This window comes from Mya arenaria, chromosome 15, assembly GCF_026914265.1.
Source record: "Mya arenaria isolate MELC-2E11 chromosome 15, ASM2691426v1".
NCBI classification, from domain to species: domain Eukaryota; kingdom Metazoa; phylum Mollusca; class Bivalvia; order Myida; family Myidae; genus Mya; species Mya arenaria.
Genome location: NC_069136.1, coordinates 30,116,480 through 30,142,123, shown reverse-complemented (window position 1 = coordinate 30,142,123; position 25,644 = coordinate 30,116,480). Strand labels below are relative to the sequence as shown.

The 25,644-nt window shown below is 35.6% G+C and overlaps 1 long non-coding RNA gene across 1 annotated transcript; it reads right to left on the bottom strand.

Annotated features, from left to right (window-relative positions):
* Window positions 1-83: 83 nt before the first annotated feature.
* Window positions 84-991, bottom strand: LOC128219703 (uncharacterized). Its single transcript, XR_008258631.1, has 3 exons — window positions 883-991; window positions 581-606; window positions 84-378 (listed from the first exon to the last, which is right to left on the bottom strand). It is a non-coding gene; the product is annotated as an uncharacterized LOC128219703 (long non-coding RNA).
* Between the last annotated feature and the right edge of the window lie 24,653 nt (window positions 992-25,644).

The window sequence follows — 25,644 nt, the reverse complement described above, 5'->3', positions numbered from 1 at the left end:
GAGGAAATTCAGAAGTAAACAAAAATAAATATGCGCGGCCAAATAGTATCAGGTATGTGCGGGCGCAAAAAAAATTAGTTTTTTTAATATTTTTTTTCGTTTTTTGAATTTTAGGTGTGGCAAATCCGACGAACAAATGATCAATTTGTTGTTGCCTCAACGTTATTCTAATGATTAAGCTTTCATATTCACGGAACTGAAATGGCTTTTATACATACAATATAACACATTATAGCAACAAAGGTTCAGGGAAGTCATTTCTGTTGACCTATGGCCTCACATTCTCGTACTGTCGGTCTAACTGATCGTAGTCTCCTTCACTAGTCTCGGCTTCTCTCTGTGTGCGTTCGAAGTAACTATCCATCTCAATGTTGGGTTCTGAACGCACACGGGAAAATAATTGTAAGTTTAGTATCATTTACTGCCTTGAACATTTTAAATAAGTACTCGCGGAAATAATTGTATTACCTTAAACATTTTAAACAGTAAAGATATACTAGCGAACAAATCTTTAATAGAGCAGTACTTAATCGAATCACGGTTTTCCTATTAAAGCAATAGTGACGTTCATTGTAATTACCTTTTTGATATTTGAAATCCTTATTTCTGCGAATAAAAGACAATTTTCGGGATTCAATAGTAATTCAACTATGAAATGTATGCAGTTAAAATCCATTTTTTTTATATATGAGCATGAAAACGTATTATATGAAAAGAATAGAACTGTTTTTACTTTATTTTCAATTTAGATAAATCCGGCTATTTTACCGACTTTATTGTACTCGAGATGCCAATTTTTTATGGGTTTTAAACTTTCATCAAATTAATCATTATATCATTTCTAAAACTTAAACATTGTTTAATTTTTATTCGGCATATCACCTTTTTCGAATCCATGTCACTGCCACCAAGACTACCCCGACCGTTACAATCAATATTGACACAACCGCTCCTGAAACCGCTGGCACCACGATTGAAACTTGGCTGTCTCCAGTCCCTGAGGATAATAAATGAGATGAGAATGTGACTTAAACTGGATGTCATAGATTGCTTTTAAATTGTGACTTCGTCGAAGTAAAACATGGTTGGACGTATACAAAAAAAAAATATAATCGCATCAAAATAATTTTAAAGAGCTACTATCTTGTGTATTTCTGGTACCAGTAATAACAATGGCATACAATCTGTAATAAATCCAGCAATCTTTCAAAACTACTCTTACCTCATTCGTAGTATCTTGTCATGCTCTTCAATTATATATAATAAGCTTATCACAAAAAGCAGTGACTAGTACAAGATACCTGGCAAACAACGTTCTCCATAAAACCCCTCCAAGCATTCACGCATCGTCCTGTTTCTTTCTCACATTCCGACAGAGCGCATGCAAACGGGCACGCAGAATTGCAAGATTTCCCGTAAAACCCCGGATTGCAGCTTGAGCAATGCGAAAATGACGAGCATGTTGCACATTGTTTAAAACATTCTTTCTCACAGATACCGCCGTAGAATTTGTCTCTACATACACAGTTTCCTGTTTCCTTATCACATGAACCATTGATGCACCCGTTTGCACATTTTTCTTCACACACCTCCCCATAAAAGCCAGATTTGCATTCGGTACAATTCGTTTTATCTAAACAGGTAAAGCAGTTTTCATTGCAGAGATATGAACATGTTGCACCAAAATATCCGGGGTAGCAATTACACTCACCCGTAAGCTTCTGGCATGCCCTATTTTCGCATCCGGAATTACATGTGTATTCACATGTTTCACCAAAGTAACTTGGCTTACAATCGCATTGTCCAGATTCGAAACCACAGGAAGTATTTGTGCAGCCGGAATTACAAACGTTTGTACACGGGTTGGCCAATTGTCCCCAATAACCTGTCTCGCACTCACATTGTCCCGAGAGTACTTCACATGTTCGGTTTTGGCAGCGTTCCATACATGTGTTCGCACATGGATTATCGACATGTCCCCAATAACCCGGCTTGCAGTCACAGTGGCCAGATATTGCATGACAGGTTTCATTATTACAACCCTCGTTGCATCTTTTTGTACATAAAATCCCCAATAGCTCATCTCACATTCACACTGCCCGGATACCACGTCACAAGTTTTATTTTTGCAATTTGCATTACATTTGTTTAAACATGGACTTTCTGAAGATCCCCAATAACCCGGTTCACAGTCACATTGTCCGGAAATCATGTCACACGCTCCTTTTTCGCATTTCGCACTACATCTGTATAAACATGAAATGCCCCAATAACCTTGTTCACATTCAGAATGTCCAGAAAGCACGTCACACGTACCATTAAGACAGCCAGTACTACACTTATGAGAACAAGACGTTCCCCAATAACCTGGTTTACATTCGCTGCAATTGGTATAACTTGAGACACAGGTAGCACATCTTGAATAACACTTTGAGGAGCAATAATCATCATAATAACCATCAATGCAATTGCAATATCCAGTACTTTCATCACATTTACCATCAGCACATCCTTCACTACACTTGTTCTTACATGGAGCTTCTGGAGGCCCCCAATATCCAGGTTTACATTCACATTGTCCGGAAAGCACGTCACACGTCCCATTTAGACAACCAGTATTGCACCTGTTTGAACAGGATGTTCCCCAATATCCTGGTTTACATTTGCATTGTCCAGAAATTCTGTCACACGTTTCATTTTGACAACCATCATAACATGTGTTAGAGCAGTATGCTGATCCCCAACGTCCTGGTTTACATTCACTGCAGTTTCTATAACTGAAGCAGACAGCACAAGCTGAATAACAATGTGAGGAACATCTATCGCCGTAATAACCATCTTTGCACTTGCATATTCCGGTGGGCTGGCACTGACAGTGGCCTGTACTTAAATCACATTTACCATCAACGCAGCCAGACCCACAAGCAGACGTGCATCGGCTTCCGTAGAATCCAGCATTACATTGACAATATCCATTAGATTGTACACATGTCCCTCCTGAACAGTTTCCGCACTTCTTCTGACATTGATTACCCCAGTACCCGTCTTTACAATCACAGTGTCCAGTTGTCATATTGCATGCATTTGAACACCCTTCAAAACATTTATCATAACATTTATGATCTGCTAGGAAGTGATTCTCGAAACAGTTGCGACAATATGCTGCTGAACTACATGCCTTACAACCGTTGGAGCAATCTTGGCAAGTTTTCCGGTTTGTAAATGTCCCATCGGGGCAGGATGTGCAATATCCGTTGTTCATCTGGCACGACCCTGGACAGGCGGTATTAGCGCCACAGTTGTATGTGCACTGTGTCCCCCACCAGCCATCCTTGCATGAGCTGCACTGGGATGGGTCGGTACACGTGGCGCAGTTTTCATGGAGGCAAGTCGCACCAGCTAGCGATACAAAATAAAATTGCTAAATGAAATACAATACATGCAATACAAAAGGAGAGTAATAAAGATAATTTAAAAAGGTAGAATGAATGGTTTTGGCATTACCATTTCAACGTGCAATATCAAGGTTAAGCAAAAAAATCTTACAAAGAAAACATAGTGTTAATTTATAAGTGCATTATACGGAAATACAATGTACACATACATTTAGTTCAGAACGAAAATAAACATATGTATGTGCTCTGTAAACTTATTTCAATTTTACAATTAGGTTTATTTTATTCATATTTATTTTTATCCAAATTTAACAAGTGTGCTCACGTGAATCGTGCTATATTATTGTTTAGCATTTTTTCCCGGAACAAAACACCGAATAATAATGACAACATTGACCAAAACTTGGACACTTCTTTTACATAATCGTTTCAAACCAACTGCAGATTACGGACGATATATCAGTGGACTTTTTCACAAATCAACAACATTCATTTGTTTAACGAGCTTCTGTTTTACTTATTACCGCTATTGATCATTGCTTAAGAGAGTATTATGTTGCCTATTATCGAAAAATCCCACAACATTCATTTTTTATTTGAAACGATATGTTAAGAAAATTGCAATATGGCGGTGAAAATCGAAACTGTAGTATTTTTGACACTGGTTGTATATATGCAGAACATTAATCCACTGACTATTTTGGCAAAATAAATTATTTTAGATGTCTAGTATTATATTAATTTTACAACATTTGTTAAGAATATATTGTGGATTGAAAGTAGTTATGAGTAAACTAAGCACGCACTGCCTAGCTAGGACATGCCCAAACTAATCATATCCTAACTAGACAGTCTGCCATTAAGATATGAAATTCATACATAGAAGTCAACTTCTTCTGGCCCTTCCCTCAGCCAGCCAGAACTACTAACGTTTAGCCTGTAACCGCGATCAAGTTACAATTAGCTGATACTTCGCTTGGTTACTGTTGAACACTTATTTACATAATTATTCACGAGCCGGGCTTGGTCAGTAGGTAGAGAGGCGCTTTTAGATGAAATGAACCGCTGATGTGTAGCTTCGAGTCAAACCTTGTAAATTATGATTTTGTTTTAATAAATCATTAGAAAGACGCTTCTGTCAGTCAATATGAGTATTACTAACAAATATTGTGTAATGTTGGTAACGCCTGATTTTCATTTTAAAAGGGAATTAAAAGGGACGCACTGGATTTTTTTAAGAATGACCTAGTCCCATGGTAAACCAAAATACTCAATTCCTTATTTCCACTTGCAAAATTAATCTTCTATCCAGCCGTTGGTCGCCGAGTTACCTGACTCAAGAATGAGTGGTCGATGACCGACCGGTCAATTCGACTGCGGGCATAAAATTGTAAATCCCATAAGTCTATTTGGCCTGACCTCACGTAAGTTTAGTATACAGGTGTAAGCGAGATTAACCAAAACATTATTGATTCTAATAATAAGTATGTATAACATTTGATAATAAGACTTATTTTGATGCAAAGCATCGAAGACGTCGCGAATGTTGTTAAAACATGACTAAAAATAAGCAGATGCAGTTAGGTAGCAATACCATCACTTTCTAGTGATACCGGAATATTATCAGATAACAAATCTCGGTATCAAATGACCCGCTTATTATTGCCTATTGAACGCCTGATTATTGGATTAAGATCTCTATTTGCAGATTTTATATTACGATAAGATTATCTAAGTGTCACCTCTTAATAGACGTGGGCTATATAATCACAATTTCAAATATTGGAGGGTACGAAATGACCAGGGTACGGAATGACTTAGTTCCCATCCGATTCACAATACGCAAATTCTACGTCAACAATAAAAGAATAATATATCAAGAAAAATATACCTATTTTAACCCTTTTTGCATTTGAAGTTTTCCTCACAATCACCACTAAAGAAATAAATATATCTGCACACGTGTATGACTTTAATTTAATTAATTATCAGATTTTTAAAGACGAAAACACATTTTCATTATATGAAATGAAAGATTGAGGGTTATATTCACTATTTTTTAAATAAATTCCCCAAATATCACCAAAAAAAGCTGTTATACTCAAGATTTACAGTCTGATTAAAATGTGTGATTTTTACAGGAGTGTCTCAAATATATTCAAAGTCATGGTAGATTACTGTGGACATTGATACCGAGCCTATCGATAACGTGATTTCTGAAGAGAATATTATATTTCCGGTATCAACATAATCCGGTACCATAAACTGTGATACCGGCTTTTCCCAATATCGATACAATGTACCGTGTTTTAGCACTACCCCGGAAGTATCTTGACTGAAATACCTGAGATTTGATTGGCTGGCGGGTTATCGTATGAGACTACATATATGTAATTGTTGGGTTACGTACAGTTCCTACATTTTATCATTGATACTGTTATATGTAATGAATTGTCCTTGACTTTTCAAGTTTACCAATTTATTAAAAATCTGATTATTTTAAGTAAGCAAAACCACTTTCAATTTCAATTACTCATTAACAGGCGGTCAACTGTGCTAAAGTGTACTGCAGTGTAATAACTTTTGAAATTTCAGATGAAATACAAACGATACATGAAATGTATCAAACTAGCCAAAATGCTCATATACTCCAAATTGTATACCTTGTCCAGTAATAGTGCTATCGTTCCCCATGTTTAATGCGTCTAATGCATTACATGCATTACACTCTTACATAATACCGGTTTGAAACAAACCCTCCTACGGTTGATATGTGCAAGGGACTACTTCTTTTACTACTTGTTTTTATCATTTAAACTAATATTGCAAATTCATAGAATCAAAGTATTCAGTGTGTGTATACCACGTGATAAATTGCGCCATAAATACTAGGTCAGAAGGCAATATTTTGCTTCGAATGAAGACTTTAACCAAAGATAACTTCACTATTTCTTCACCGATTTGAAGAAACATAGTGCAGTCTTCGCCGCTTACGGAGCCCCGCCTTCGGTCTTTCAGCAAAATTTGATTGAGAGTTAAGTTACTTTAAACACTTCGACCAACCTTTTCACAAAAGGGTCGTCTGATGGAGCACTGACAAAACATTATTTTGGAAACAGGTTTGTCGAAGTGTTTGATGAAACTATTCACCTTACCAAACTCCGGAAATAAAACGAAGGTGGTGCCCTTAAAGCAGCATAGACTGCCCTTTGCTTAAATTAAAATTGTGCGTAGTAAAAGAAAAGAACTTTACAAAGCTAAAACAACACAATACAGATATATGCGGGGCTTTCCATTCGCTCGCACAAATACGCTTGCAAAGTTATGAAAACAAAGATGAATAATACTCAATAATATCTACGCTTTATGATAAGTTCATATTAAACTAAAGTTCATTTCATATAATGACGTTAGGATGCGTTACTAGTCGGGTTTGTTCACTTGCATAAAGGGACATTTCCAAGCTACCGTCTCGTCGACTTATTGTGAAATTTATAACATGGTTGCCGTTCGTCATCTTATTAGTCAGTGATGACGAGGATGATTTTAAAGACGGAACTCCGGTTAGGTGATTACAGTAGCAGAAGCAGCAGCGGTTACATCGGTTAAGCAATCAACGTTGGTCATCGATTTTGCTTTCACGTAAAAAACTGGTTTGTAATTAACTACATTCGACATGTTTGTATTAAGCTCGTCATCTTATTGTGTTCTTAGAAACATTTAAATTATACATCTTAACTGCCGAAGCAGGAGATGAGATGATTGACAGTTGTGTAATTGGAGAAGATTACCATTGTATACTGACCGTCTAAGCTCTACTTAAATAATCATCTTAATAAAAAGAAAGAAGACAAAACAGTTTCACCAGACGGGTTATTGTAGAAAATAAAAATAACGGGCTGAAAAATAGGATTGAATTAGTTTGTTTACAATTCCAAAACTCGAGGCATTTCCGTCTCTTTTCAGCAGAATCTGCAATACAGCCTTCGAATCGCATTTCCAGCAACTATGCATCTTTAAACAACGATCAGAACCCCCCGAGTTAGCTGCCCTTGTGGCGCAGCCAGAGCCTAAAGAGTACAAGCTTAACTTTAACGTGCCAGCGACTTCTCTTAGCCGCCCGACCAAACACACTAGAGTCCTTGTAAACTGAGTGCTGTATCCTTGTTTTTAATCGAAAACAAGGTCGGAAGAGAAAATCGTCTGAAGAGGTGTTCTGTCCAGATAATTTCAAATACATGTACTTGATAAGGACAGGCGGTAGAATTTCCTTTACAAACTAGTATTTCGTTACAAAATCTATATTGGTTGGTTTTACTTAAGGAAAAAATCAAATAATTTTATATCAGAACATCTTAGATTGCTTAGCTCATCGTTACATAAAAATCCAGCATATGATACAATTATCATGCATAAATCTCTGTCAACGAGTACATCACTAACATATCTGAGGTAACTGGTTCTTTCTTAACTACAGGTTTTGAACACGATCGTTTAGCAAGTCTCTCAAGGATTCTTTACAAGCATCATTATTTTCAGTAGGATCTGAGAAATTTCGCATGTTATGCACCTATTTAATTGCAGAAACAGTAGAAGAAATAACACTTGTTGAACACTTTTATCAATCAAATCTGTCAAGTTAAGCGCCACATATAAAGCCGATCCGCCTTTTGGCAAAATAATTTGTTTCCACTTCTTGAAATAAAAAAAACAACTTCACATTTGTATTGTTACATTTACTCTGTGTCATCATGGTAGCCATCTTATTGGACAAATTTAATCCATAAACCGGCTATTGTCTGCCTCCCCGGCCCGAACTTCCGCCTCTATGGCTTGCTCGCTCCGTAGCTCTGAATGTATAATAAACGAATCATAATCTGCATTTCAATGCTACGAAGCCGAATTTCGTTAAGCGGCCTTACATCAAATATGCCGTTTTAACCACGACCTGAGGTAAACATGTGCAAAAAATCATCAATTCCAAACGGACCTAATCAATAGAGCACAGTTCCTAAAATAATTGAGATAATCTAATAATTTTTACTGTTCTGATAAGGTAAGATTCCCATCTACACGAAAAATGACTTTTATGTTAGTAAGATTGACCTTTACGGCATATTCCAACAAAATGCACCGACCAGAAACTGAAATTCGCCATTACGAAAGAACCGGGAGGTTGAAAAACAACGGATTCCCCCCCCCCCCCCCCCCCCCCCCCTAAAATACGTTAAGAAAAGACTGACATGCAGTCTGTTGACCGAAATCTTGACCGAAATAAATAAATAAAAAAAATAAAAAATATTTAAAAAAAGAATGTATTACTGTATCCAGGCTATGTGACGAACACCTGTGCTCCTAGCAAAGTACGCGCGATCTCGATCACCTGTAAAAAGGAAAGCGCATGGGTCTTGGTTGGCCATGGTGAACATTATACACACTGCTATGGTGGAAATGCACGTCCTACTTCTAACAGGAATGGTCCTCTTCAATTTCTAGGATGGAAGTGGATCTTGAACGAAGCATAACCATATCCTAAATAAGCTGTCCACCCTATCTTGTTCTTGAACCGAAACAGGACCCCGGTCATGTGCCTATCATCAATTTGAAAATTGAACTTTCATGATGAAAGGCTTTTATTTCTGTAACATGTGTTAAACCAAGTGTTTTTCAATTGAATTTATTTTTTATTAAAATATTCATTATCTCTCCGTGTGTATCAAGAAAGGAGTTTGCACTGAGGTGTATTATATTTAGACTCATTTTATAAATATAGTCTTCCATGGTCATGAATATCTATCTATACTCAATGACATAAACCAAATAAATAAGAGAAAGATCAAATATATTTCATACAGTTATGAAAACATGACTGACGACTGATATACATGTAGAATTGTTAGTTTTGTGACAGTTCATGGGATGTTCATCGTCGGCAACCGTGGTATTTTCTTACGTTACACTTCAAACATAACGAAGCATAGCGCGGTGTGTATCGAGGGTATCCGACTATGTAGGATATTGGGCCGTTTAAAGACATTACAATTTTAATTTAGATGGATTTGTTTTTATTTTTAATACTAAAACTTAAGTATGGCTATGAAAGGTCAAAGATATCCAAAGGCAGTTCCATAACAAATAAAGTTGCCAAAGTCCATATAATGCGATACAGTTATGTTAGAACTGATGTCTGGTGACCCTAATTATGTTATTGAAAGGAATTATCCTCGGGTGACAGGGTGTTGCCTGCTGATTTCTAAAATTGTATAAATGACCGTGAGTACATTGTTGATAAATTAAAAGAAATCCAGTAAGCGCCAGACTGCTCTATGGTCCATTTAAAAGGATGAAGAAATAGCATATGTACCTTTGTTTCAAGTCTCCATTCGAAGCAAAATACAGCTCTATTGCATTTCGACGAAGCATTTATGACGTAATTCATCACGTGATATACACACGTAATCCAGGAAACGACTATCAAGACTGGTACTTTTCTTGTGCGTGTATACCACGTGATAATTTGCGTCATAAATGCTACGTCGGAAGGCAATATTTTGCTTCGAATGAAGACTTTAAACAAAGATAACTTCACTATTTCTTCACAATTTGAAATGAAACAAAGCACAGTCTACATGTACACCGCTTCCGGAGTCCCGCCTTCGGTCTTAAACCAGAGTTTGATTGAGAGTTTAGTTTCTTAAAAGACTTCCACAAACCATTTCACGATACGGCCCTCTGACGGGGCACTATCAAAACATTATTTTGTAAACAGGGTTATCGAAGTGTTTGATAAAACTAATCACCTCAAAACGAAGGCGGGGCTCTTTAAGCGGCATAAGCTGCCCTTTGTTGTTGTTTTTTAAAAAGTGTAGTAAAAGAAAAGGTATCCATGATTTAAGTCTTCATTAAAGCAAGCCGGCGACCTATTAAAACATCAGCGAAAAACGATTTTATATTCCTCGTTTAACACGTAAGCCTAATCCATGTTATATGCCATTTTTTTCACGCGCTAACATGGTTCTAGATTACAGATTTAATATACTAACAGTCTTAAAGGTTTTTAAGTGGTCTGCATTCTATTGTATAAACTTCCAACTGGGTCAGCCACTGTTTATATTTACCGCATCACCTGGTTGGACTAATTAACGGCCGCCTGCTGATTTTCTGAACTGGGTATTGGAAAACTTGAGAAATACTCCTTTCTCGTTGGACAAAATATAATGCTGACCATTAAATAGGTTTAGTGATGCTGTGGAAAAAAACACTTGTATTTCATTAAAAAGTGTAAAATTCTTATCATTTTACAAAACTTTAAATGGTTTTCAAATGAACACTGAACGATAAATCAATTAAACCAATTAGACAATAATTTACACTGCCCTATCAAATTAGTGCTGTCAAAATATGACAGCTGACGACAAGCCCCGGTGTATTGCGCAATACACATACCCGGAAATGAGGCGGCCTTTACTCTTTCCGGGTACATCTTCACCATAACTAGCCCAGCGCAATCCAAGTTTTTCACTTCGAGATAACATTGAAAGGTAAAGGTTTATTTTTCATACGTTTTCGTAAAGTCAGTAGTATTGCATTAAGAATAGTTTCGTATTTTGTGACTTGAAGTAGATTATAATTATTTTGATGAATATATAAATATAAAAATTGATGTATTAGATTATAATACACTATTTGTTGTTAAAGTTCATGCATTGCTAGTATACACACTTCATAAATGAAACCCTACTTTAAATATTTTAAACACATTTAAGACCGCTAATTTAGATTTAATAATGATCCGAAAAAAACATATCTAAAATATGAGGAAACAAGTTTTTATAATGTACATACTTTTATGATTTATCACATATCATAATAAAAGCCTGTTTTCGTTTGCATTTTAATGACCGTACAAGATGAATTATTCAAACATTATATTTAAACCCTTGTTTCAGCCAACAATGAGATCATTCACAGTAGCTGTTGCCTGTTTGGCCATGGTTCTCGGCCTTGTGCTCGCCGACTTTGACTCCAGCTATGGGGACGACTATGGAAGTTACGGGCTTGGGTCCAGCTACGGATCCAGTTATGGCGGCGGCTACAGCGGCGGCTACGGATACGGATCAGTACTTCCGGCTGGATACGGTGGTGCTACCAGTGGAAGTGGAAATTATCGTAAGTTTATTTCTGAGTATCTAATTAAAGTGATACTCTTAATCAAAATCAATACATAAACATGTATAACAAACACGATTTTGAGTGATACACCTTAAACTTCTAACTTAATAATACATTTATGGAAAATATGAATTACTGATAATAAGATTGTAACCGTGTATTTAATAGCTGAAACGCAAACAAATTAAATTATTGTTGAGTGCCAAAAGATTAACTGTGATCTACTATAGTCTCATAAGGTAGAAATACCATTGTTTGATATTAAACTCGGCATCCTCCATAAGAACCATTGTTTTCGACATTTATTCATCCTTTTTGGTATATTTAAACATTTGTATTAATTGTGGAAATTCTTAGTTGGGAGTAAGACTGCACCGTGACTGTTTCGTTTAGAAGTAAAATATTATCAATCTTTGAATACTCGTTTTATTTTTCTAAAAAAAGTATAGGCATATACATGCGTTTCTGGTTTCTGTTTCGTTCAATAACTTGATCGAAATTATAAGAATTGTATAGTTATGTTGTTTTTGACTAGTTCAAATCATTAACGGTTTAAAAGTAAATCATCATGCACATGGTCGAATGTTTGAATTAATAAGTTCAACGAGAGTTTCGAAGGTTTGATGTTTTTAGATATACTTAAAATGATAAATGAACAAAGTTTCTTTATTTTTTCACGTGGTTTTATGATTTTACGCATTTCAACTCAAATAAGAATTTTAATAACGCAAAAGGAATAAGAAATTCACAACAGATGTATAAAACTTGAAACTTTTCCATTTTCAGTGTACTTCATGGTGATCTTCCTGGTGGTGTTCTTGGTTCTCATCCAGAACAACCAAGCCAACACTCCCACCAGCGTCAACGTCGGTTAAGGCCGCCCCTAATGGACATGTCTTTATTAACATGTAAGTTTATCACGCATCTACTATGTAAAAGTTATTGTTACTTGAACATAAAATGGACGTCTGTATTAGACTTTGATTATTGCAGGTCGAAGTCCGTTTGATGTATTTTGTATATCAGTACAAGTATAGCAGTATTGTTCATTATGGTACTGCCATATGATTTTGACCACTAGTCTGCATCCCAGATGAATACTTTCTTTCGTTATGATTGCTCGAATGTTCTACACTAGTGCGCATGGAAAAAATGCTAGATAATTTCCTTGAATGAAATCTATTTATGAAAATGTTTCGTCCGTTTTCATCGAAACCTTCTAGCTCAAAGTTAATCTGGAGAGACATGAGTGCAAGCCAGAAAGACAATTTATTTCTGAACAATGAAGTAGGCAACCGATCTGTAAAGGATAACGGACTAAATAAGTTATTGTACCCTTTCTTTATTTCAGTAACGTGCATTCTCTACTGGCCAGCCGTGACCTGCTTGCCGTGTTTCGTTCACTGGTCATATATCTGCAAACATTAATACACCATTACATCCTAAGATTTTTTCTGTTGTTGTTTATTGATGAATAAATTATTTATTTTTATTTCTGAGTATAACAATTTCCACTCCGACTCTGGCGCTGATTATTTGAAGCAACCAAATCGAGTATTTGAGGTAATCGATTTTGGAATAACGTAAAGAAAGTTGGGTTTAGGAATGCCCTCCAGCATATACTGCGAAACAAAAATCGAATATTACCTCTACCGCATGGCATCCCTATTAATTGTGCATATTCTAGCATTAAAATGCAACTTGTAACTTCGTCGCCAGTTTGTTTTTAAGCGAATACAAACGACATGCATATAAACTGTCCTGTGATAACAGACGAAAAAAAGGACGAATGTCAGTCAGTGTACGTGATGCGTTTGCATGCAGAATAAATCGTAACTTTTTACTTAAGTTGTATTGACTGTATGTGACATCGATCTAAGTAAATAAGGAATATACATTTGGCTCACTCTCGGTTTTGCCTTTTGGGCCTTTTTTGGACACTGAGTAACTTATACTCATAAAATAACTGATGGGACTTGCTATATTGAGCGTGCAATTGCGATTTTGCACACTATAACATGAGTTGATGTAAGCAGAATTCGGGTCATTTCGACCCAGTAACAAAATTCGGCCTGGTCCCTTTCGGCCCAGTTATTTAGAGTGACATTTTTTATGCCCATGAGTAAAATAATAATATACACTCCTGCACTGAAACCTACATAAACTCTTACTTCGCTTGAGACACTCTTGTTCGACGATAGACCAAGTAGGCATTCGGAACTCCTCGCCCTTTTTCATCGAAAACAACCTCGGATGTATGCCGGTACATCAGTTGAAGTAGTTCGTAAAAAATTTTTTATAACATTAATTAAAGTGTAGTGTTTTAGAGTTGCATTAATGGAATTAAGATTAAATTGATTGCCAGTGGAGTGTATTATGGCAAAGACAATTAAGATTTCCAAGAGTAAAGTCATAAACTGTAATTACTAAATAAAATTTAAACGCGATCTTCTTGCAGCGGACATAAACGTACCGCTTTTTGTAAACCATCTAAAACAACCTCGTCGATAAAAATAGCCGAGGAGTTCCGAATGACCCTGTAGGAAGTCTCCCCTCGAACGGCATGTAATCGCTCATCCTCGGCACCCAGTGTATTATAATATATAGGTTATAATACAATACACTGGGTGACGAAGATGGTAATCGCTACGTGGAGTTCGCTCCAGAACGAGAGCGGTAGGTCCATAAACGTAAAAAAAACGCACGTTCATTGAACCTTCATGGTCGGGAATACAACAAAAACATTTTTATTTTTTTATAACGTATAGGTTTTTTTTTCCGTTCACCGAGACACATCGACTAATAAGAAAAAGTGCTGCACTCGCTACATATAAGTGAAAATAATCATTTGCTTCAAAAGTACAGGCTCTGCTTAATGAATAACCACAATAAATACTAAACTCTAGGCGTCCTTAGCATGAAGTTATGAGCAGTATCCATTCATAAGTCTGTTTAATTGGTCCTTTTCAATACCAGAAAAGTCCCATCGAAATGACCTTAGTATCGTAAAAACACACTAAATGTTTTCCGCCCACAAAAAAATCATTTAAAGATCAATTTTAACTGCATGTTCACAAACTATTTGTTAAAATTTGTTCTTTCTCAAGCTGGAGTGAAAGGTTAAAAAGTTATCACCTCAGTCCGATAAAAATAATTCCCGATGACGTGACGTACTCTGAACATGGCGGCCAACATGTTATCCGGGTACTTCGTCAAAGTAGACAAATTCGTTGTCATCTCCCGGCTACAGATGTTCAACTCGAACACATCTGCAAACTGAAAATATGAATTGCTCCAAATATGAACTATGCTCCATTATAAAAAAAGAAAATAATGCAAATACATGAGAAAAGACTACGACGGCAATATATACAGGAAATGGAGCGAGTGCAGCGAGGCCGCATGTAGTCACGTGGTATTTTGACGCCAGGCGTTAGTTCATTAAAATTTACCGGAGTCTCAGTGGCGGCTTATTTTCGCGGATTTGTGAATATGCTATAAAATAAAATAAAATAAAATAAAATGGATTGATGTTAATACAAAATGACACCGAAAACTTATGGCACGTTCGTATGGTACACATTGTTTATATTTAGATTATTAAAATAGCTAGGTATGTTTGAATAGTACATAACTGGGATGCCCGCGTTAAGATTTTTTTTATCCTGTCACATGCAATCAAATCAGTCCAATAGTAGTCTGTGACATGTTACATGATATGAAAGCGCTTGGTGAAGAATCCATGGATATGCACTTTTAAAATCTGTTTTTTAATTAATATTGACGCATTAAAATGAAATTACTTCGACTACTTCGACTATATACGTATTTGCTATTGAAATGTTTTTATGAACTTTTTTGGCACATTAAAATATGGGTAACTAGTGTGCCGATATCAATAGGGGAAAATCAGTTGTTCCCCTTTTTTAAAGGTACTTGTTAAATTTAAGGTAATTTATCGCGTATTAATAAACAAAATAGCAAGTTAAATAGAATACTGGGTTATTGCCATGGATGGTGAAAGTTTATCTGGCTCGGCTACGGAATTTGTATAAGTAACACAGCATGGTAATGTACAAAGAATCAACTGACATGATGACCCTATTGACTCATTCACTCACACAAACATTAAGGACAATGACGGATTCTTTCCAAAAACGACAAACATGTAGAGCAAATATACAGGCAATCAACTAAGTCCAAGACATCAAATACATACTGGAATATGGTTAAAACTATTGATATAATTAATACGAACGACATTAAATAGCAGGAGAAATACTATTTTCTTGAAACATTATCCTGCAAGATTCAAATCCAACAAAACATAAAATGACATTTAGTGCCAAGAAACGTTTAATAGAGGACAATCTTATGATAAATACTAAATCTGCTCCAATAATTCACAGTGTCCTTAAGGTGAAACGCGACCCTGAGCGAATTTTTGAGTTAATGTCTGAAAATTGGTGTACTAATAGAAGAGCATATGCCCTGTTAGGGACTGTTTATACTTTTTTAATATTCGGTTCGAAACTACGAGTCTTCAAAATATACCACTGACGTCAATTTTGAGACGTCTCTCATTTTATTTGCGTTCCAGCCACACCAACCGATATTTTCATCAATATTTCGTTCAACGCTATGAAATCTCAACCTCAAGTGCGTCTTGTGAAAACGTTCACGGACATATAATTTTCTTATTCTTGTTCTACTTTTCGCGGGGAAAACGGCGTCGTGTTTTGCTAAAAACATTGCGCCTTTCTTTTTTTATTACATGCTTACAATTTTTTATAAGAAATCTCCCAATATCAAGAAAGGTATACCTTACCGACTTTGTTTTTGTGCAATTACAAATAATCTAATCCCTATATCTGTTTCTTATTCGAAACGTATTTTATCAAAACGTATACTAGTAGCATGACGTTAAATATTGTTATTGTTATCTAAATGTTAAGATTGGAACTTTTAGAGTGTCTTGTTTAGTATTAAACTCTGATAAGTTTTATGTTAGGGGTATGTTTTATTGTTGTTGTACAAAATATTTAATTCCACACAAGACGGCGCTTAATAATCAACTTTATAAATCAACGGATCACTTAAATTTGGCGGCTAGTTGCATGAAAAGGCTTTCTAAATGATAAAGCAATCTAATTTGCCGAATTTTAATAATTTGATTATACACATCAACAATGATTCAAGTCATCGGACTATGCTGATAAGTGCTTTGTTTTTATATATTCATCTACAGTAATAACACCACAGCAAAACGTTCTACTACTACAAACACAATATATATGTTCATACCAGTAACCAGTATCAAGATCGTCTAATAACTACACTATTAGTATAGAAGTCTTAGATAACTTCAAACATAATCTAAATAAATCATTTCTAGTAAGCACCGCTGGTTGAGAAAAATCAGATCTACAGAACACATGTAAATACAAAATTCAATGTTACTATCTTTACAATACGAGTTTATAAATAAAGATTGTAAAGAAATAGGAAATAATGGAACAAATTTAAACAGCTTATTATTAACTCAGCGAACATTTATAGCACACAAAAATAATCTCAATAAAGAATAAATGACTAAGTTAACTTCAGGATGAAAAAGCAATACCAGCAATAAAAGCAGAGTATCAACTTTACTAGATACGGCATCACCCAATACGTCCATACATGTTTAACTATAACAAAAAACTGACTTCATATCTATATCAAAACAGTAACAATTCTACGAAATCAATACAATAGCAAACTATTTGACGTAAAAAAGAGATAGCGGTTGATTTTCATCCGTCTTTTGAGCTTTTCAGCTTTGGGGCCGAGGCTTGATCCATTAAAGTATAATTTCAAATAATCTAGTCTATTTGAACCATCCCCATGAGTCAAATTTAATTTCAGCTAATATGCGTTTAACCGTAAAATATTCCACCATCAGTTGAAACTTCACCGTTATGATCTGTTATCGCAAACGCCGAGTAACGAAAAGGTTTTTGAGTTACATTTCTGGAGCGAGTGTAGCCTTCAACATTGACCACTTTTGGCACTTCTGTTTGTTCAAGCACTGTTTGAGAAGCTGATATCCTAAAATGTTGGTTCAAGAACTTAAAATTTTGATTTTCAATATGCACAGGGTTCCGAAATGTCACTGTTGAGGTAGATTCAGCCCAAATAACCATATGTTCAGTTGTTTACTCTCCACACGTTTTATTATGTAGGTATCCTTATATTGCAGTTTTAATTTCTAAGGCGATACAGCAGTTTCATCAGTTAGATTTACATAGTCACCTTTAGACAACTAAAGATCGGTGGCCATTTCATTTTCACACTCAATATTTTTTTCCGAAGCAGCACAACATAGATTATGAGACTATGACGAATAGAATCCAGATATTCTTGCACGTAGATATGACACTATTTTGGCCTTGTCTTCAAATCTGTAACAACTGGTGTCAAGGGAAACCTTGGTCGCTGGGAGTACACTATTTCAAACGGTGAATACTGAGTTTTTACATTCACTGCATTTTCATATTGAACACACCTGCATTCACCATTACATCCAAGTTGTTGAGTTGACTACACAATTCATCTGTAATTTCAACGTCTGCTGTAAATTCAGAACTTCGGTAGGTTACTAAAACGGGTCATCAGTCTGTATTATGTTCTTTACTAGGAAATTCAACATTATTAAAGCGGGTGTTTCAAGGCCCGCTTACTCAGATCGTATGTATCTATTGCTTAGAAATGTACTTTTATATTTTCCGTCCTTCCAAAACACGTTGCTTAGCGCATTGAGGAGGAGTTGAGCTATTTTTTACGAAAACAGTTTTTGTCAGATTTCCAATAAAATTCCCTGAAATATCTTAAAACAAAATGAATATGTTTATGTGTCAAAATTATCGGAACAACTCAATCAACAATGCCTTGAGGCTTTGTGGTATTTGCAGCTATCTAAAAACAGCTATTTGCATGTTTGTAGCCAGACAATGAACTTCAACCACTATTATGTTTTAAATACCTTTCTTATTTGAAGAGATATCACCAAGAACTCTCAAGACATTGTTAATTAGGACACAAAACAAAGTAAAAATGTTGAGAGAATGTGAATGGTTTTTGTTTATCTAAAATCTGATAAAATCTCATCTTTTGCAAAATTTGTACAACTCCTTACTATCCCAAAACATGTCACTAAGAATTTATGTTTTACTACCAAACTAAATAAAACATCAACTTTTGAAACTTTTTTTTAATTGTTTACCTTCCCCTACCACTTTTGCACTGTGAAAGGCCCTTAAGGCCCATTTTTACCTCAAAAACGTATACGCTCTAAGAACACAATTCAAAGCAGTGAAGTTTGCGGAGTCATTGGATTGAAAGAAACCACTGCTTATGTCAAAAAATAACATGAATTTCGGGGCATGTTGCGCTTTTGACTCAGTCAGTTCATGCAAATCAGGAATTGTGTATCTGAATTCTGAGAATCTGAGTCTGAGAATTTAGAAACCTTAAGTCAACACAAAATCTAAAGCTTGACAGACTCTGTTCAGGAGTTCCGTTTTCCGAGTTCAATTTTGTTTGTTACGCTTTGCAACAAGAATATAGGAACATCCTTTTATTTTGTAAACAGGAGCGATAGTACCGTGCTTATGTAATTCATCAAATTGGTGGCGCATGACCTCTCGGTTTTTTGTTGTAATTTGTGTGTGTGGGAGGGGGTGGGGTGCGCATGAGTGTGTGGTGGGGCGCAAACGATATAGCTGCTCGTGTTTTGAAATGGTATTGGGATTCAAGCGAATACGCTGGTTCACAATGCTAGTGTAACCTTTGCCAGAGTGTTCATCAGTTTACATACAATATCAAACAACATACACTAAACAAAATTCCTAACCGGCCACTTAGTAAAGTAACCTTACTGAACAGTGCATTAAGTATAATCAATATACAGTACAGTATTCGATATCTGCCCTCTCGTGGCAATATTTTTTGAAAAATTCAGCAATATCGAAGCATAAACGGCATAGAAAACACAGTTCATATGCGATTACTCCTAAATCAAAAAGTCACAAGGAAAAGAAATTACAATGCAAATTCCATAGGGAATCAACATTTTCATTGTTTTTGTATTTTTAGCAATCTTTGGACTCAGGCTTTGTTTCACATAGATGGTAATGTTAAAGTTAAACATTCTTTTGAACAAATTATGCCGTTGATGACTGAGTTTCAGTCTCACATATGATGTAATATCATTTTAAAGTGACAAAAGGTGGTATTTTTATTTTTCCTCCTTACACATGTTAGATTTTGTGACTTTTATGATTGAGAGTGTTGTCATTTGAGACACTGTATCTTTTTGACAAAGCGATATATATGAACCAAGTTTTCACAGCATGTGTACGCGATAATGGTCTTTTCATGAAACTAATTTGTAATTATGATTATTTTACAGGAAAAGGAATATTAGAAGGTAACTTAGGTGGCCGGTTAGGAATTTTGTTTAGTGCATGATTCTTATTCGCACTAAGATTTGTAATAATAATAGATGGAAAATATGACCTGAAATTTTCAATATCAGTAAATATATCACTTTTGCTATTTGTCACAAAAGTTTATGAATACTTCAACTCTATTGCTTCTAAATTCCGCATGACCAGTGCAAACACCCTGCATGCCAATTTGAACTCAGCTGTTCATATTACCAGACCGAACACATTCAGATTGAGGAACAAGCCGAACTAAAACCAATCCTTCCTGGGCCGCATAACATATAATTCCGATAGGGGATGGCCTTAAATAGGTCAATAGAAAATAGGTCTAAAACCCTTGCCTGTGCGGTAAACTCCACTGACCTATAACTAATGAGACAGTGTTATACATCGTTCACTGTTAGATTCGCAAGTTCCATGACACTGTGTCAGGCCCTGATAACATATGTTTGTACATTAACTTGTTAGTCATTGGCAATAAGTTATGTTAAGTGTTTAATAAAATATATCTGGTTAAATCAACTATGAGGACCTCAAAGATTTGTAACACTGATGGGTGACAATCGGATTAAAATCATATCCAACTCTATTTGTGTTGATAAACTTGTTAGCCATTGGAAAGAAGCTGTGTCAGAGATTAATAAAAATGTCTGGATAAATCAACTAGAACGTAAAAGATTTGTATCTGTGATGGGTGACAATCGGATACAAACCACATCCAAAATATAAACTCTGTAGCAGGGTCTGAGGTTCAGCAAAAGGAGGTTTATTTATATTTCCGTCAGCCTATCAGCGGCCTACTTACACTTATACGGGTCTCACGATAGAGTTCAATGTAGCCTATATTCCGCTAGAATTCCAAAATTGTTTCGAAAAAATAATATAGAATACTTGTCCACTATACCCACATGCCGGAATAGCTTTGTAGTTAGAATAAATCCGAAATGTACAGCCAATGAAACGGGTCATCAGTCTGTATTATGTTCTTTACTAGGAAATTCAACATTATTAAAGCGGGTGTTTCAAGGCCCGCTTACTCAGATCGTATGTATCTATTGCTTAGAAATGTACTTTTATATTTTCCGTCCTTCCAAAACACGTTGCTTAGCGCATTGAGGAGGAGTTGAGCTATTTTTTACGAAAACAGTTTTTGTCAGATTTCCAATAAAATTCCCTGAAATATCTTAAAACAAAATGAATATGTTTATGTGTCAAAATTATCGGAACAACTCAATCAACAATGCCTTGAGGCTTTGTGGTATTTGCAGCTATCTAAAAACAGCTATTTGCATGTTTGTAGCCAGACAATGAACTTCAACCACTATTATGTTTTAAATACCTTTCTTATTTGAAGAGATATCACCAAGAACTCTCAAGACATTGTTAATTAGGACACAAAACAAAGTAAAAATGTTGAGAGAATGTGAATGGTTTTTGTTTATCTAAAATCTGATAAAATCTCATCTTTTGCAAAATTTGTACAACTCCTTACTATCCCAAAACATGTCACTAAGAATTTATGTTTTACTACCAAACTAAATAAAACATCAACTTTTGAAACTTTTTTTTAATTGTTTACCTTCCCCTACCACTTTTGCACTGTGAAAGGCCCTTAAGGCCCATTTTTACCTCAAAAACGTATACGCTCTAAGAACACAATTCAAAGCAGTGAAGTTTGCGGAGTCATTGGATTGAAAGAAACCACTGCTTATGTCAAAAAATAACATGAATTTCGGGGCATGTTGCGCTTTTGACTCAGTCAGTTCATGCAAATCAGGAATTGTGTATCTGAATTCTGAGAATCTGAGTCTGAGAATTTAGAAACCTTAAGTCAACACAAAATCTAAAGCTTGACAGACTCTGTTCAGGAGTTCCGTTTTCCGAGTTCAATTTTGTTTGTTACGCTTTGCAACAAGAATATAGGAACATCCTTTTATTTTGTAAACAGGAGCGATAGTACCGTGCTTATGTAATTCATCAAATTGGTGGCGCATGACCTCTCGGTTTTTTGTTGTAATTTGTGTGTGTGGGAGGGGGTGGGGTGCGCATGAGTGTGTGGTGGGGCGCAAACGATATAGCTGCTCGTGTTTTGAAATGGTATTGGGATTCAAGCGAATACGCTGGTTCACAATGCTAGTGTAACCTTTGCCAGAGTGTTCATCAGTTTACATACAATATCAAACAACATACACTAAACAAAATTCCTAACCGGCCACTTAGTAAAGTAACCTTACTGAACAGTGCATTAAGTATAATCAATATACAGTTCAGTATTCGATATCTGCCCTCTCGTGGCAATATTCTTCGAAAAGTTCAGCTAAATCGAAGCATAAACGGCAGAGAAAACACAGTTCATATGCGGTTACTCCTAAATCCAAAAGTCACAAGGAAAAGAAATTACAATGCAAATTCCATAGGGAATCAACATTTTCATTGTTTTTGTACTTTTAGCAATCTTTGGACTCAGGCTTTGTTTCACATAGATGGTAATGTTAAAGTTAAACATTCATTTGAACAAATTAAGCCGTTGATGACTGAGTTTCAGTCTCACATATGATGTAATATCATTTTAAAGTGACAAAAGGTGGTATTTTTATTTTTCCTCCTTACACATGTTAGATTTTGTGACTTTTATGATTGAGAGTGTTGTCATTTGAGACACTGTATCTTTTTGACAAAGCGATATATATGAACCAAGTTTTCACAGCATGTGTACGAGATAATGGTCTTTTCATGAAACTAATTTGTAATTATGATTATTTTACAGGAAAAGGAATATTAGAAGGTAACTTAGGTGGCCGGTTAGGAATTTTGTTTAGTGCATGATTCTTATTCGCACTAAGATTTGTAATAATAATAGATGGAAAATATGACCTGAAATTTTCAATATCAGTAAATATATCACTTTTGCTATTTGTCACAAAAGTTTATGAATACTTCAACTCTATTGCTTCTAAATTCCGCATGACCAGTGCAAACACCCTGCATGCCAATTTGAACTCAGCTGTTCATATTACCAGACAGAACACATTCAGATTGAGGAACAAGCCGAACTAAAACCAATCCTTCCTGGGCCGCATAACATATAATTCCGATAGGGGATGGCCTTAAATAGGTCAATAGAAAATAGGTCTAAAACCCTTGCCTGTGCGGTAAACTCCACTGACCTATAACTAATGAGACAGTGTTATACATCGTTCACTGTTAGATTCGCAAGTTCCATGACACTGTGTCAGGCCCTGATAACATATGTTTGTACATTAACTTGTTAGTCATTGGCAATAAGTTATGTTAAGTGTTTAATAAAATATATCTGGTTAAATCAACTATGAGGACCTCAAAGATTTGTAACACTGATGGGTGACAATCGGATTAAAATCATATCCAACTCTATTTGTGTTGATAAACTTGTTAGCCATTGGAAAGAAGCTGTGTCAGAGATTAATAAAAATGTCTGGATAAATCAACTAGAACGTAAAAGATTTGTATCTGTGATGGGTGACAATCGGATACAAACCACATCCAAAATATAAACTCTGTAGCAGGGTCTGAGGTTCAGCAAAAGGAGGTTTATTTATATTTCCGTCAGCCTATCAGCGGCCTACTTACACTTATACGGGTCTCACGATAGAGTTCAATGTAGCCTATATTCCGCTAGAATTCCAAAATTGTTTCGAAAAAATAATATAGAATACTTGTCCACTATACCCACATGCCGGAATAGCTTTGTAGTTAGAATAAATCCGAAATGTACAGCCAATGAAACGGGTCATCAGTCTGTATTATGTTCTTTACTAGGAAATTCAACATTATTAAAGCGGGTGTTTCAAGGCCCGCTTACTCAGATCGTATGTATCTATTGCTTAGAAATGTACTTTTATATTTTCCGTCCTTCCAAAACACGTTGCTTAGCGCATTGAACATCGCTTTGTTTACATTCATTCACAATGTACTTATTCAGAATGTACTAATTCAGAATGTACTTATTCAGAATGTACTTATTTGTTTGTCAATTTAAGCCCTTGATACCAAAATAATGCATTAACTACATAAAAAGTGTTTCTAACAACGCTGTGATTGCGGTTTTATGTATTTGGTAATTACACCTTGGTAATTGAACTTTTTGAGAAAGACTTATGAATATGTGTTTAAAGTGTACGAGACTTTAATTTAAGTATATAAAGAAAAGATACATCGAAAGAGAGCTGAGTTTGTAAGAGAAAACAGGCAAGCAACATTGTTCGCTTAAGTTTGCATGGTGTATGTGTGATACGCCCCTCATGGACGTTTTCATATTAACTCCTGGTCTAACCGAAACATTTTATTATGCACCTCTTATTCAATTCTAGATATTCACAATTCCATGTATATATTTCTGGAAGTAAGGAAATGTTTTTTCGAGGCCAATATCTTTACTTGTCAGTTAAGGCAACGTTTATTGGATTTTGCAAGTACATATTTCCCATTTAACTAAAACTCCTGATCTACGATATTGGTTTGTACGCTCGGTAATATGGCGCTGCAGCACGAACATCGCAATACATCCATGGTTCTAAGTGCGCAAATGTCATTTTATGGTTCTGATGAGCAACTTGAGTGCACATTTTGTTGACCCAAAATCAAAACCAACTAGAAATGAAAGTATTCAAACCTTTGCTTGTGTGCATGCAGCACTTGGCTATATACATAACTTTCTGGCGTAACACTCGGAGCTTCGTTGATTTCCAAAAGACGGACAAGGGGATGCATATTAGTTGTATTGTTTTTACTGTATTGTGCAATATTCAACTGAACAATATCGTACGTAATAAAGAAGAATTCAGTCGATTAAGGTACCCTCTTTGTCGAAAATCGACTTCGCAAAGTAATTATGTCACCCGGGTTAAAAGAACCTGTATTTGCTAGCTATTCATGTGAAAGGGGCAGTACAATGACTCATCAAAATATTAAATTCATGTCTTATCCGATGTTTACATTTTTGCAAGTGGATAACCGATTAGTTAAATCCCGTAAAGGAGAACAAATGGTAATATCACATTTAGGAATTACTCAAGACATTGATAAGTGGTTGTTTCAACTCGGCGTTTTGTTTACAAAAAGATTATATTATGAGTGAATACTTCTAAATTACATTCCATGCAGTATCATATCAAAAGTTTAAGGTATATCACAAGAAACGGAAACTATTGAAACAATTTGTAATTCCGGAGTAAAATAGTTGGTGGAGTGAATTAAAGAATGGGTGAGTTAGCTTTTAGTATGTGTACGCATTGTGATATTGATGTTGATGAGATGTTCCCATTCTCCAGGTCTTCTTTTGTCTTCGGGGAAGCAAATATTTTCTAGTGCGGACAACTTAAAATGACTGTTACTTTGCGTTTCAGTTGAGTTCTCTGTTTAGCAAATCTTTAATGCCTCATTATTCCGTTTAAGAGAAAATAGATGCTTAAACTTCAACAACATATTTTCTTCCAATTGACATACTAAAAATATTTCAATGGCGATACAAGTGTGTATAGTAAGTTCTTCTACGACTTGTTGTAGACCTTGTTAACTAGGCCAGTTGTCCGGTTTCATACATATATACA